Source organism: Equus quagga, chromosome 13, assembly GCF_021613505.1.
Source record: "Equus quagga isolate Etosha38 chromosome 13, UCLA_HA_Equagga_1.0, whole genome shotgun sequence".
NCBI classification, from domain to species: Eukaryota; Metazoa; Chordata; class Mammalia; order Perissodactyla; family Equidae; genus Equus; species Equus quagga.
The window spans coordinates 34,296,478-34,312,400 of record NC_060279.1 but is presented as its reverse complement, the minus strand read 5'-3'; the positions used below and the strand labels follow the sequence as shown (position 1 = coordinate 34,312,400).

The 15,923-nt window shown below is 41.7% G+C and overlaps 1 non-coding gene across 1 annotated transcript; it reads right to left on the bottom strand.

The window, feature by feature from the left end:
* Window positions 1-15,641: 15,641 nt before the first annotated feature.
* Window positions 15,642-15,715, bottom strand: TRNAR-UCU (transfer RNA arginine (anticodon UCU)). The gene has a single exon. It is a non-coding gene; the product is annotated as a tRNA-Arg (tRNA).
* Window positions 15,716-15,923: the final 208 nt, after the last annotated feature.

Sequence of the window (15,923 nt, the reverse complement as noted above, 5' to 3'; positions counted from 1 at the left end):
TAGCTTCTAACCTCACCACTCACTGAAACCATTCTTGCCAAAGCAACCATTGACCTCCGTTTATCCAAAGTTCAGTGGACACTTCTCAGTCCTCATCTTACTAAACTCAGCAACAGCACTCACTCTTCTTTGAAACTCTCCTCTTTTTTTCTTCCCCGAACCACCCTCTTACTGGCTGTTTCTCCTCATTTCTCTTCAGGGTTCCTCTTCATTTACCTAAATTCCAAACCTTAGAGATCCAAAGAGCTTGTCCTGAGCCCTCTTTGATCTTCTCTCTACATTTCTTCCCTAAATGGCATCATCAACTCTATGTGTAATCTTTATGTGGAGGCCTCTTAAAGTTATATGTAAAGCCTCTGAGCTCCTCTGGGCTTAAAACGCATATCCAACTTCCCACCTGGAACCTACTCTTGGAAAACTCTCACAAATGCCAAATGGAAACAAAGCTTTTAACTTTCTCTTGTGCCTGTTTCTTTCTCCTGCTTCCAAATCTCCCAAAGTCAGTCCATGGCAATCCATTACTCAAGTCAAAGACATTCTTGATTCCTTTCTTTTCTTCATTATCCACATCCAGTCATCAACAAACATGACCAGTTTTCATCTTTAAAACATAATCTCAACCTGCACTCTTCTGTCTTTACCACCAGTACATTAGCCCTCTAAGACAATAATATCTCCTTCACTCATGATGTTTCTGCAATGCCTCCTTACTGGTCTCCCCAGCCCTCTCTTGTGAACTCTAACTACGGGTAACATCTCTGAATAATCTCACCCCTGTGTCTCTCCAGGCTGCCCAGCTCATTCTATTCCACCCATATTTAACTCAGGGCCTCTATGCTGCCATTTCCTCTGCCTAGAATATTCATCTCCCTAATTCTCTCCCACGTCACCAACTGAGAAAGACTTCTTATTCATCTTAACCAAAGTAGTTATGCTTATCAATCTCCATCTCAGTCTCTTATTTATTCCCTTCACAACAAACTAATTACAAATGGTAGCCACTTCATTTATTTTTTTCTGCTGCTTTCCTTTTTGTCAGTTTCTCCTACATGAATATATGCTTCTTGGGGGTCAGGACCTCATATGTCTTGTTTATCATTATTCTCCTAGTTACTAGCACAATGACTGGCATAAAATAGTTACTAGATATGGCAACAGAAGCAAGATAATGACAAATTCATTATAGACCACAGTAAAATGACTCCAGAGTAAATTAATTTATAGCCTCTTATGTGTCAGCCATTGTGTTGTGGAGACAGAAATAAAAGACAAGTAAATACAGCATGGTGAACTCAGGGACAGAGGTGTACACAGGATGTGACAGGTAGACAAAGTAGGGCACCTGATCTAGATGGGGTGGTGGGTGAGCCACAAAAGGCTACACAGGGAAATTTGATATTTCAGAGGATATTTTAAGTCATCAAGTGAAGATGGAGGAAGGGCATTCCAAGTGGAGCCAAGATAAGGGTACCAATCTGAGAAGAACTGAGTCTCCTGACTCTTCTCCATCTAACTCCTCCAGCCAGAAGGGTTTAAACCAAGGCCTCTACTTGCTGTTCTCGATACTCTCTCCTTTCCTTAACCCCAGACTAGGCACATGTGCCACACTTCAAAATGTCATCTCATCCCACTTCTCTGCCTCCAGGAAATACTTTTTATTTATCTCAGGCACATCTACTTAAAAAGACACATTCACCCACCTGTAAAACACACAGATTTCAAACAAAAGTGAAAACTTGGAATACATTCTGAGTGCAAGTTTGCTACATTAACCTGAATGGGAAGGTCACCTCAAAGATAATTGCTGCAGTGTCACAATATCATTTACTCCAGATTCAGGGAAGGCAGAGCTTCAACAACCCAGAACCAGGGCCTGTTGTCCAGGAACCTTTTGGAACAGAGAAGTTTCTGTGGCTGTGCTGTTAAAGCTGTTCTACCAAAACCTTTATGGTTAGGGGGGAAAAAGCAAGTTAAGTAGAGAGTAATAGCCAGAATCTGAGAATTAGCATCAGTTTCTAAGTGTTAGACCTGTGGATTCACAGGTATCATTTCTGAGTTATGCTTGGTTAAGAAGAACTTTAATATAATGTTTCTTTCCATCCTAAGGACTTAGAATTCTGCTTTAAAACACAAAAATTATACTTAGAACGACCTTAAGAAACAATCTTGTTCACCCTTCATTTTATAAGAGAGGAGACTGAAGACCAATATATTAAGACCATAGATATAATCAAGGTGTCTGTGATGGTTAATTTTATGTGTCACCTTCACTGGGCCATGAGGAGTCCAGATATTTAGTGAACATTATTCTAGGTGTGTCCTTGAGGGTTTTTCTGGATGAGATTAACATTTCAATGGGTAGAATGAGTAAAGCAGATTGCCCCTCCCAATGCAAGCAGGCCTCATTCAATCCATTGAAGGCCTGAGTAGAACAAAATGCTGTGTAAGAAAGATTCTTTCTCTCTGCCTGACTGTTTTTGAGCTGGGACATGGTCTTCTGCCTTTCAAATCTGGACTTGGACTGGAACTTCTGCTATTGACTCTCCTGATTCTCAGACCTTCAGACTCAAACTGGAACGATACCATCAGCTCTCCTGGGTCTGACCCTCTCAGTCTGCATAAGTGAGTGAGCTAACTCCCTATAATAAATATTTATCCTTCTCTCTTTCTCTTTCTCTTTACACACATACAGACACGCGCGCGCACACACACACACATTCTATTGGTCTGTTTCTCTGAAGAATCTTAATACATGTTGAATGTCATTCCAAGAGAGCCACCATGCCTTGCCTCCACAGCCTCCTCCAACCACTGATGGTCCTAGAGGTCCAAGTCAAACAGCACAGCATTAGCAGCATTCTCCACCCCGGTTCCGCCGTTTTCCTGCGTGACTCTGTCTCCATGCGGATGGCCTGTCCAGAATCCTGTCTTCTCTTTTCTTTGACTTCTCCATCTCCATTAATCTTCCCTTTGCCTCTACTGCAACAAGATACTTTTCTTTATGTGAAATAATATAATCCAATATTCCATACTCTGAGAAGAACCTTGTATCATTGCAGCTAGTTCACTAAATTACTCCCAGTGTTTTCCCTGCTTTTTGACCCATCTGTTAGTTCCCCTTCTGACTTCACTTCCATGCATATCTAGCATCACTTCTATGGCCTTCTATAGAAAATCACCACTGGCCAATATCCTAAACCTCCTGTCTCTGTGCTCCCTTTACATCCATGACCCCTCCCCCTCGCCGACTGCAACACAAGTTACTTCAACTGTCAGCTTTCTCCATGTTTGTACCCAGTCTGCTAATTGCTTCCAGAGGAAAGTCACACAACTATAAATTCATAACAGGCTTTCTCTGCGTTCTCCACACTGCTCCACAAACATACAACGCTTCCTACTCAGCTGACTCCAAATTCCAATAGTAATTACTTCAAGATTTCTTCACTCTCCTCAGATATTTGATCCCTCTACCTGAGTTCACTATCAGATAATTATTCATATTCCTCCTTCATGGAAGATAGGGAATACATTGGACAGGAACTCCTTCAACTTTCCAACTGTAGTGGGTTAAATAGTGGCCCCCAAAGATATGTCCAGATCTTAAAACCTGCCAAGGTGATCCTATTTGGAAAAAGGATCTTTGCAGATATAATTAAATTAAGAATCTCAAGATGAGATCAACCTGGATTTAGGGTGAGCCCTAAATCTAATTGCAGGTGTCGTAGAAAGGCAGAGAGAGCTCTGAGACACAGAGAAGCCAGCCATGTGAAGACAGGCAGAGATTGGCAGTATGCATCCCCAAGCCACAGAACCCCTTCAAAGGGAGTGAGACCTTGATGACACCTTAATTTTAAATTTCTGGTTTCCAAAACTACAAAAGAATAAGTTTCTGTTGTTTTTAAGCCACCTGGTCTAGAGTAATTTGTTAGGGCATTCCTAGGAAACTAACAATGCTAACAGAGCTGACACTTACCTGCATCCATACCTGCCTCCTCCTCCTCTTCAGTCATAGTAGCAAGGGCAGATACCACCTATCTGAGCCTCCTCCAGCTAGGCTGTGGATCTCCCAATAAGGCCTTGTGATTGATGGTGCAAGTCTCAAATCAGATGCCTGGGTATGAATCCCAGCTCCTCCATTTACCATGTGGCCTCAGTTACTCATAGTACCTATCTGTGCCTCAGTTTCTTCATTTCCAAAAATGGGATGATAATAATAGTACCTCTCTCAGAGAGGTTGTGCAAGAGTTAAATGAGATAATGCTCTTAGAACAGTTTCTGCACAAAGAAGGCACAATAAAGTATTATTTTTTATCTCAGCTGCCTTCTTAGGGACTAAACTATCTACTGACTACTCCCTCTCTTGATTCTTCAGCCTTCCTTTCTTTGTGGGATAATTTCCACGAGCATTTAATCATTCTCAACCATTCACTTTCCAAAAACCAAAACAACAACATCTCTCCCTTAATCATACCTCTCCTTCTAGCTCCCACTCCATTCCTAAACTCTATTTCATGACAAATATTTTAATTTTATGCACTGACTGCCTCCACTTCCTCACCCCTACTCACCTGTGAACTCACTGAAATCAACTCTGTCACACCACTGGAGCTGTACTTGACAAGGTCACATTTTTCTCTTCTTCTCTTTTCTTTGACTTCTCCATCTCCATTAATCTTCCCTTTAGAATTTAATATTCTAAAGAAAACATCACTCCTTATCAGCAACATTTGACACTACTGCACGTGAGCCCTTTTTGAAAAGCTTCTTTTCATTGGCTCTGGCATCAGCCCTCCTGGTTTTCTTCCTGCCTCTCTGACTGGTCTCATTTGCTGGCTTCTACCTCTTCTAACGATTCCTTAAATGATGGGTTCCTCAGGCTGCCTTCTTAGCCATTCTTCTTTCCTCACTCTACATTCTATGAGATAACGACCACTCTCCAAAACATCAATTTACTCTCAACAGACTCATCATTCCTGACTTGTATCTCTGGCCCAGATTTCTCTTCAGAGTTCCAGCCTCATATATCTAACTGCTCACTAGTCATATCTACCTATACATCTTAGACATCTCAAATTCAACATGTCTACAGGCGAAACACTTATCTTCCCTGCCCATTTTGAGAATCTACTTCTTGTCCAGTATTCCCTGTCTCACTAAATGGTACCTCCATTCATCGCTGTGCTCAAGACAGAAAGCTGGGACTTATCCTGGACTCATCTCTCTCCTTTACCTCTTCCAATCAATTTCCAACAAGTCTCATCCATTTAACATCTTAAATATCTCTCAGATTCATTCACTTCTCTCCTTCTCCACTGCCGTAATATAAGCCAAGGCCACATTGTACATACCTTTAAACTTATGTCTAATCTGGCTTCTCTCCAGCCCTTCTCCAAATTTCAGCTGGAATAATCTTTCCAAAATATAAATCTGAGTGTAGTCACCCCCTACACACACACAGACACACACACACACTCTTAAATTCTTTCATTGGCTGGTATTTGATCCTAGAATAAAATCCACAGGCGGGAGGTGGAAGGTAGGTGAAATGGGGAAAGATGGTCCAAAGGTACCAACATGCAGTTATAAATAAATAAGTCCTGGGGATGTACTGTACAGCATGGTGACAGTAGTTAATAATACTGTATTGTATATTTGAAAGTTGCTAAAAGAGTAGATCGTCAAAGTTCTCATCACAAGAAAATAAAAATTGCTGCTATGTGTGGTGACAGATATTAACTAGGTTTATCGTAAAGAAAAAATAATAACCCAAATGCCTTAAAAAGGTTTATCAGCCTCTCCACAATCTGGTTCTCAGTGCTAGGCTTCTGTTCCATAGGCTGCTTGGCATCTTTTTGTTCTCCTTTTCCTTTATGGGATAATACCACTTCTTCTGGGAGGACCTCTATGACTCTCTAGCTTCCAAATATTCCCTGACATTCCCTGTAATTCCCCTAGCAGAGAACTTACCAGAACTTGTTGAGATGACCTAATCAATGTCTGTTTTCCACACTACATAGCAAGCAATGTAAGGACCAGAGTCACGCCTGTCTTGCTCTCCATATATGCCCAGTGCTTCTCAAAGCTCCTGACACACAGTAGGCACTTAATGAAGACTGGTTGAGTAAAGGAACAAAGGCTGCTTTTCTTGGGAATGACTCAGCACTTTAAACTGGCATTTCTCTAAATTCCTATAAACCATGACTGAATTTGTATATATACAATGACCATAATTAGGAGCTATTAACTGAATTGAAGGAGAGGAAACAGAGTGATTTATCCTTGAACTCTCCCATAGGGTAAGTTAATGTGAAGGAAAGGAATTATTATTTAATTATTAAATTTCATGATTTAATGAACACCTAGAAACTGGGAACAGTTTACTGATGTCACTAAAGACCTTGGAGAAAAAGTTTTAATGGACATTGTACTCAGGTTAAGATAGACTATGTTTAAAAAATCATTTACAGTAGACTAGTTTCCTGAAGGGTCAGCTTGGAAACTATGAAGAAACAGATATTTTAGTTAAAGAACCTCGAGGAGAAGAATTTGGGGTAGGAAGCAGATGGACAACAAAATCAAAATTTGAGGGATTGCTAAATAACACATCTTTTAATGTAAACAAAATTGGTCTCTGCATCATCTATACTTTCTACACTTTTAACCAACAAACCATGTATTATTCATGCCATTCAGATAAGTTTGAAATTTTATTTATCTTCTTTTCTATACGGATCATGGATGAGGTTTATAGACAACAAATGCATTAAAACAAGATAGATGTGGTCTTTGACCAAAATCAAGTTAAGGAACACATTCTAATGTTCCCGATTTGATACACAAATAAAGAAAGTAAAAGAGAATCTAAAAAATGAAACTCACGTATCATGGGGGAAATGTTGTATGCAAGAACACTGACATTTCAGAGAATAAAGGTTTTTGATTTCGCTTTGGAAAAACCTGGTTGGAGATGTTGAGCAAGCTTTCCAGCAGGTGGCGCCCTGAACCAACTAATGAGAAACAGAAGCACCAGCGTACCGTTAGAATAGGTATATCTACATTTTACGAATTAAAATCACTTCCCTTTTGAGATATATGTATTCTAATCACACACTCAGGAGACTGTAAATCCACGCCTCTGTAAAATATACATATACATGCACGAAGACACATTCCTCCACTAGGGAACAGAGAGACAACACCACCATATTATGAAGGCGCACATTAACAAGCTGATGTACAAATATACATACATATGTATGTGAATTGAATCCGTTTCTCAGAGCCAATCCGTCTCCTCCAAATGGGTCTTTAACACCATCTAGTAAATATTCCACATTTCTCTGCTGTAGTATCATTCTTTCTCTCACTACAATAACGAACCCAACTTTCTATGCTCTTTTCAAACATCCAACATGCTCTTTTTCCCAGTTACTCTCTGAAGATAACACAACTACTTAATTGAAAATAAGGAGGAGGAAGAGGTGCTACCCCCCATCAGATGAAATTTTCTTTTCTTCCAGATGTCAAACATGCAAATCTCCATCTGTGTACATCCTACTTGTCTCATCCTTTTTTCCTCCTATATCAATAGAAGAATGGCCCTCCAGCTTCTCAAAGTTAATCCCTTCACCAGTACTCTATATGGCATTTCTTCCCCACCTTCTCAGAAACCTTGGCTATCATTTACGGGTTTTTTTCTCTCTCCCTTGAATATGCAAACTCTTCTCAATGATTTCCTTCCCAATGGGTTTCAAATAGCTCAAGTCTCTCCCACTAAAAAACAAATAAAATGGTGGAGGTATACATACAAGTTGGTCATGAGCTGATCATTGTTGAAACTGAGTGATGAATACATGAAGGTTCATAATACTATTCTAATTTATTTATGTTTGAAATTTTCCATCATTACAAGTTTTAAAATAAGAAAATCAACAAAGATTTTCTTGTTTGGCTCCCTCCTGCCTTTCAGCTTACCACCCTCTCCTCATCCCTTCTCAGTCAAACTTGTAAGAATTACCTATAGGTATTCCCCCAATGTCCTCACCTCCCATTCCCTCTGCAGGCCCCTCTAATCTGGTTTCTTGCCCTGATATGCCATAGAAACCAAAACAACTCCCAACACTGACTTCCATGTCACTTAATCTAATGGATAGTTTTCCTTATAATCATTCTTGATGTCTCAGTAGCATGTGGTGCTCCTTCAAGTCCCTTCTTGAACACTCCTTTCTCTCGGCTTCAGAAGCGATAACATTCTGATTTCCCTACTTCTTCTCTTGCTACTTCTCTCTCTATATATTTCGCACTATTAAATGTCAGAGTTCCTTTTAGCTCATTCTTAGCCCTTCTCACTGTACACTTTCTCCTGGGTGATCTCATTCATACTTTTGGCTTCAAATTCCACCAACGTGCAAATGACTCCCAAAATCAAACCATCAGTTCGGACCCTAAGCCAGCTCTCAACTTCACACATACTTGACGTCTCCTCTTAGATATCCCAAAAGCACCCCAAAATTAAAAACTCAAAGCTGAACTCCCCATTTTTTCCCTCATCTTCTTCCAGTGTTTCCTATCTTGGTCAATGGTATGAAAGCCAGAAATCCTGGAGCCATTCTTGACAACTCCTTCCTCTTCGTACCATTTCCAATATATCACCAAATCCTGCACATTTTAGCCATAAATATCTCTGAAACCCATCTTCTTCTATATCTAGCATTACCATCACCACCCCCCCGCCCCCCGCCACTTTATCATCATCCTAATCCAAGCGAACATCACTTCCAACAACAACTACTGTTGGTAACTGCTAATTCAGCTCCAGCCCCTATCCTGGCACCCTTCCACTCTGTCCTCTGAGCAGCAGCTGGAGTAATCGTTCTAAAATGCAAATCTAATCATGTTATTCTCTGGCTTAAAACCCTTCAGTGGTTTCCCCTTGTTTTTCACATAAGGACACAGCCCCCTACAGTTATTACAAGGCCCTATGGGGTCAGCCTCCTGGTTTCTCTCCAATTTCTTTCCATGCCACCTTTTTGCCTTGTTCTCTGGGGTCAAACCACAGTCGCTTTTCAGCCCTTTGTTCTCTCTCCCACAGACCTTTGTGCCCCCTATTTCTCTTTCTGAAAAGCTCTTTCCTTCATTCTCTGCCTCATTATTTCCTACTGATCTTTCAGAATCAAGTCAAGAGACTCTTCCTGGAAGCAGCTTTCCTTGGCCTCTGTGAAGAGGTCAGCTCCCCCTGCTACAAACTGTCTTTCCTCCATCGATCTCTCCTCCATTCGCAGTTGCAATTTCACATGTGTTTGGTGATAATCTCTGTCTATTTTTGTTCATCACTGTATCCCAGCACCTAGTTCAATGCTTAGCACACAATAGGTACTAAATAAATATTTGTTGAATGAGTAAATGAATTAATGCTTATTCCCTGTTAGGTTTATATCTACTTTGCCTCCCTCTAGACTCTCTCTCCCTTCATCTCTGAATGGATACTCAGCAGTCACAAACTCATTTTTAATACATTTCTGTGCTTTTACAACCAGGGTATGCCCAGAACCCATAAGTGGGGCATGCCAGGCACCATTTTTACTGTAAGATTTGGAGACTGATAATTATGTTTCTACTTAAAAAATGCAGATATAATGAAGTAGAACCCCAAATTTCTACTAGAATGTAGCATAAAGTATAAGACTTCAAAGAAATGCTGCACTTGCAGAGGCCACTTTAGCTCTGCCTTCTGACACCCGGGGGTAAGCAGTCACTCTCCTCTACTGTTAGGAGCACACTTAAGTACAATAATTAAAAAGTACTACCAGAAGTTTGTGCATAATTAGAAAATAATGAAAGTTTCATATTCCTTCAAAATAAATATAATTGATTCTAAATCGTCTGCTATTTTGGATGGTACCATTTCCCTCTTCAACATGGCCTATAGATGTAGCAAAAGGAAGAAAAGATTACTGGAGGTTATTGGTGATTCCAAGACGATGCTCCTCTGACACTCAGGACTGAGCTGGGTCCATGGCAGGGAATATTCCCAGAAAGAGCCCAGGCCAGGAACACAGAAGCCAAGCTCTGGTCTATTCTCTCCTCCCAGCTCCCCAGGAACTTGTCTTCAGTCTCATTCCACCTTCTCTAGATAGACACTTGCCCTCATCCTGGCTTTAAAGGCCTGCATCGCTCCTAGAAGAAAAGGCTTCACATGACCCTCTCCACAGGGCCTGTGAAACCTTGTTCCCAGCACTGGACTAAGGATTGCTGCAAGACTTCTGTGCTCATAGCCCCAGGGAAATTCAGGGCTCCCACAGTGACCACAGGGGAGAGAAATACCCTTGGAGATTAAGTACTATCGAAGATACATTACACATTTCTTACTTCCCCGAGCACTCCACTAGGCCGAAGCATTGTCAAGAGACAGAACGAGGTGACCCACGGCTAAGTCTCCCAATCCCCACACGATCTCCAAGAAACTAGCTTGATGCATGCAATCTGAAGAAGACCAGTTGGAAAAACTGTCCACAAACAAAGGAAGTTAGCATTCGTTGTTGCACCTACTATGTACGTAAGTATCCAGACACTTTTACATTTTACCTTACTTAACTCTGGATATTATTTGGCTCATTTTCTAGAGGAGGAAATCAAGGTTTGAGAGACCTGGTGCATGCACAACACCATACAACAAGTCAACAGTGGTCCTCCAATTCTGACACAGGATGACCTCCATGTCATGGGAAGGACCTCCGTGTCATTCTCATGCAGTTGCTTCCTCCACTATGCTCATATTTCCAACGTCTCTCCTCATAACACTCCATGTCTCACCATCCATTCTCTCAATGGAACCATCACAGAACAACATTACCATTACAGAAGCAAAAAGATGCAACTTCCAAGGAGGACCCAGAGAATTTTAAATATATTCTATCTCATTATAATTTATAGAAACTACTGAGGACATAAACACTGACATGATGTTTGGGGGAGTAAGTTCCATTTGCTATGGTTTTCAAACACAAACAAAATGAACATTTTCACTAGTAGGCAACAACCGCTGTAATGGAGGTTATTAATGTCCACTTGTAGGTGGACATTATTATAAAACCCACCACTCTGGTGGTACTAGCACTATCACTTGGGAACCACAGTGCCAAACTCTATTGCTTCTAAATGGCTTTGGGTCCAGCAGACATGCAAATGTGTCCCCCATCCCAACTCAGTCTATTCTCTACGATAGCCAAAATTAGCCTTTTAACATATAAATCAGATTCCTTCACTCCTCTGCTCAAACCCACCAATGGTTTTCATTAACACGAAGGAAAGAAAGCCTGACCTACAAGCCTCATGCCAGTGATTACCAGTGGGTCTAGAATTGCTCCTAGGAAGTGGTTTGAAAATTTGATGGAGGAGTTTTTGCTTCTATGATGATTGGGGACGACTACTAGCTGCAGAGAGGAAGGGTACCTGGGATTTGTGTGTCCTGTAGTGTACACGTATGCATCTCAAAGATGACTTGCCCCCTTTTGAATGACCTCCTGAAAACCTAGCTGTTGGTATCTGAGCCTAGAGTCTAACTTGTTTTTATATATAAATACAGAGAATTTTCTACATGGTTTACAACTTCCTAAAATTTTCATGAATACAAAACACTGCATACTTCACAAGAAGATTTAATGTATTTTGACCATAAATTATCAAGAAGTAGTTGCCAGTTTGGGAGATCGCAACACTGCTGGTGAATGACATCCCTCATGATATTTAAGTCAGCCATGCAGCACACTTGCATTGGTCCACATATACACTTGTTGTATTGAAGGTGGTTCTTCATATAATACTGCTAGTGTGGCATTTATATATTAAAATACATATTATTTGTTATAAATGTATTTCCCTTTTTTTAGTGAGGAAGATTGGCCTTGAGCTAGCAACTGTACCAATCCTCCTCTATTTTTTGTATGTGGGATGCTGCCACAGCATGGCTTAATGAGTGATGTGTAGGTCTGCACCCAGGATCTGAACCCACAAACCTCGGGCCACCGAAGTGGAGCATGCGAACTTAACCATGACGCCACCGGACCAGCCCCACAAATGTATTTCCTTTTATTTCTCTCTTATATTACAACTAGGATATTATATTGATTTTTTTAAATTATGTGTGTAGGAAGCTTATATTACCTATGAATTTCATTGCAGGATAGTAAAGAAGTGAGAAAATACTAAACTTATTATACCAGGCAGAGTTGAATGACAGCACTGAGAACACTGTCCTTTATGACATGCCCATATTAATCTCTGAACCCAATCGCCCCTCACTCCTTCCACTCCAGCCACTCTGAACTTTGTACTTTCCCTCAAAGCCATGAAACTCATGGCCACCCAAAGTCTCTGCTCTTGCTATTTCTCTGTTTAGAATGCCCATCTTCTAGATCTCACTGATCTCTCTTACTTCATTCACTCTTCTCACAAATGTCACCTCCTACAAAAGTCTTCCATGACCAGCATGCTTCATATCACTCTGCCTCTTATCATCACTTAAGTTTCTCCAGCACATATCTTTACCGACAATTCTGTGATAATATTATTTCCCTAACTATGCTTTATTTCTGCCATGGAAATATGCACTCCATGACAGAGGTGAGCCATGCTATTTTGGATCCCAGTGCCTGGAACATGGAAAATGGCACAAACTGGGCGCTTGATGAATATTTGTAAAGGGAATGAATTCATGCATGGAGATATCGCCTGTGTTCCTGATCCCCAGGAGCTACGTTTCTCTTTCGTATCTACATTATTTACAGCCAATCTAAGTCAGCATTAATTCTTTCAGATCTATCCATCAAATGCCTATCATATTTCAGGCACTGAGAATACAATAATAAATAAGACATATCCTGTCCCCATACTGTGTAATTAATGATCAGCTCTAGGAACTCTGAAGCATTTGAGTCCCACAGAGAAGTGACTTTATAAAAAACCACCCACTTCTATGTTATATTCTGAGTATCTCTAAAATACAGTAATTATGATATTCATAAATTAGGAGTTATCTCTCATGTATTAAGAAGAAAGCTATTAACAAATATAGAGGAATTTTTACTAATGTGGAAAATTTTGCCCCCAGTCCTGGTAATGTAACTTCTTCAAGTCCCCAAAACACCACCCCTCAGAGACTGAGGGAGCTGAAGGTTGGGTGATGTTTGCATAAGTGGAAGCTTCTGGTTCCCTTAAGTGTCACAGCCAGCAGGGACCTCTAGCTACCTGGCCAAGATGAAGCCCCCAGCTAAGACCCAGAGGGACCGTCTGCTCTCTGAAGGACTCCACCAGCTAGAAAAGTCCTATCCACCCTCTTTCTTAGGGTAGCACAAGTCAGCACCAGCCCCAGCTAAGCCCCAGCATACGGCCACCCTGGCTATTTCAGGCAGAGGCTGGTCATTCAAACCTTTCATTTTCCCACTTTGTAACTAGACACCTTTCCCGCATGCTGAGGAAAGAGACAAAAGCAACTTGAATACTCACATACCTATATATTTGTACAGAGTTGTACAACAGACTTCCTCATTCATTTTCACATGTGGACGCTAGATAATATAACTTGGTTTTTATAAAAAAGCAAAATAAAATTCAGCAAAGCTGCAACTTACACCAAGGTCTTCTGATTCCAAGTTATAAAATGGAAATGACTGGCTAAAATCAGGTCTAGGGGATTATCTGTGGGTTTTAGTTCTCGCTGGTATAGAACTTCACTTAAAGAAGCTGGCTACAGTGCACTCTGACCAAACATTTGAACCAATCTCAGTTCAATGCCTCTGGGCACACATTGCCCTCCCAGCTTCCACCTCTAACTCCCGGCCCCTACAATTCATGAAGGCTTTATTCCTAGAAAGCTTCCAGAATTGAACAAACCTTAGCATGGGCTGTAATGAACTTAAACCCTTGTTCCGACTTTTAAGTGACAGAGGGACAACCTCCTTACTTCTCAGAACTGTTACTATTGAGTGGCCCCATTGCAATAGAATGATGCAGGGGGAACTTGAAAGACGTAGTATTCTGGATATGGTTGGAAAATGTGACATGCCCCTTCTCTAAACTCACACTCCCCCCAACTCCATACCCCAACACACACTAATTTTTCCTTTCAGGCCAGAGCTTAAAGCAGAAATATCAATGATAAGCTGAGCTAACAATAAAAGAAAGACTCCAAGAGGGTCTGCACGGGAATTTCGGGTCCACACCAGTATTCCCCAAAGGGCATATCCATGGGGCTGCCAGGGAATAATTAATATCTAAACTGACATTCCACCAAGGTAATTCAGAAATTGAAGGCTATGTTGGCTCTTACTGCAAGAATATTAAGTCCCTTTAAAGTACTGTACTACTTCAAAGAATTTCAGGAGTTTAAGTTTGCTACAAATGTGCACATGTCCTAAAGTTAAAAAACATCAGTCTCCCCCCAGAGTCCTCCTGTCTGCCCTATCAATTCCCACCTCTTGGCATGGTTTGGTTAAACCCTCTGTGAATGCTCCCCTCTCACCCCACCCCAGCTTCCTGAGAACACAAGTGCATGGCTGCCTGTGTCCTCTGGTCGTCCCTCCAGAGCCCCACGTGGGAGAGACGCTGACTCCCCAGCTGTCAGAGGAGAGGTGTGTCTTCTTAGGTTTCCTGGGTTCACCTGAGGTGGAGGTCAGTTCCTGGCATGGACAGCTCCCTCGAGCTAACAGGCTAGAGGCTGCAATAGGCAAGGAAGAGAAAGAGCCAGACCAGCCCAAAATAGAAACCCAAGCTACCTCCCAATCTCACCAAGCTCCCAATCTTGCTGAACGTGGCCCATTAGATGAGACAGGGAAAGAGAACAGAAGTGAATGTTGGATGAGAGAGGTGGTGAGAAGAGAGCTTGTTGGAAACTGGGAATTATGAAAACAGCATTCAGATACAACCCTGAAAGCTTGTCTTGCAAGCAGGAAAGGCTACAAACTTTTCACAAGACAGAGCATTTAAGTATAAGACCTTTGAGTTTCTGGGGACAAGTTTGTCTGCCACTGGTAATTAGTGTGCTGCTGTGTGGTTTATTCCACTGAGACAAAGAGCAACCATTACATCTCTCCTTGTAGATAAGGAAGTGAGTGATGAGCTTTAGCACAAAAAACCCAGGCTTGGAAATGCAAAAGTATAGCTGACAAAGATAATGCAAGAAATTATCTTCTGTGTGACCCGTTCCATCTCTTGACGGGCCTCAGTCAAGGTGGGTGTTACCGTAGAGGACAACCGGACATTTCCTCATTGGTATATGGGACAATCTGCCTTTTTATGTCCTCAGAGGTAAAAGGAGGGAACCATAGAGGTCCCAGAACCTGTGGCTTGGCATCTCAATCACGGTGTGCCAGTGATTTCCCTGTGAAGCAAAGAATTCAAAGGCTGTGTCAGTCCAGCTGAGCAGAGAGATGCAGCAGACATCTGAGCCTTTGCTAGACAATGAAAATCAGTCAGGGAGGAACAGAGAAAGAATGAAGAGGGAGGGAAGGGAAAAGGAGAGGAGGGGTAGGATTCCCAAGGAAAGGGGTTTCCTTTCTCTTCCCCAGAGTCCCCAGGGAGGGATAAATATAATTACCAACCTAGCATGACAGCATACAAAATAAAAGAGGCACCTGCCAGGTGACCATCTCTGCCGGGACTCGAACCCGGAACCTCTGGATTAGAAGTCCAGCGCGCTCGTCCATTGCGCCACAGAGACCTCACCACACACACAGCATCAGCACCAGAACTGAAAAAGCACATACCTTCTGCATCACCGAGCCATCTCAGCATCCTGCTCTCTGAGCGGTGGGGGGACAGGGACAGCTGGAAAATCTGGAGTGGAGATCCACCAGCCGGCTCCATCAAAGCTTTTCTCAATACCGTGGGTCCTGGGGGTCTTCAGAGGATTGGAGGAATGTGACAGT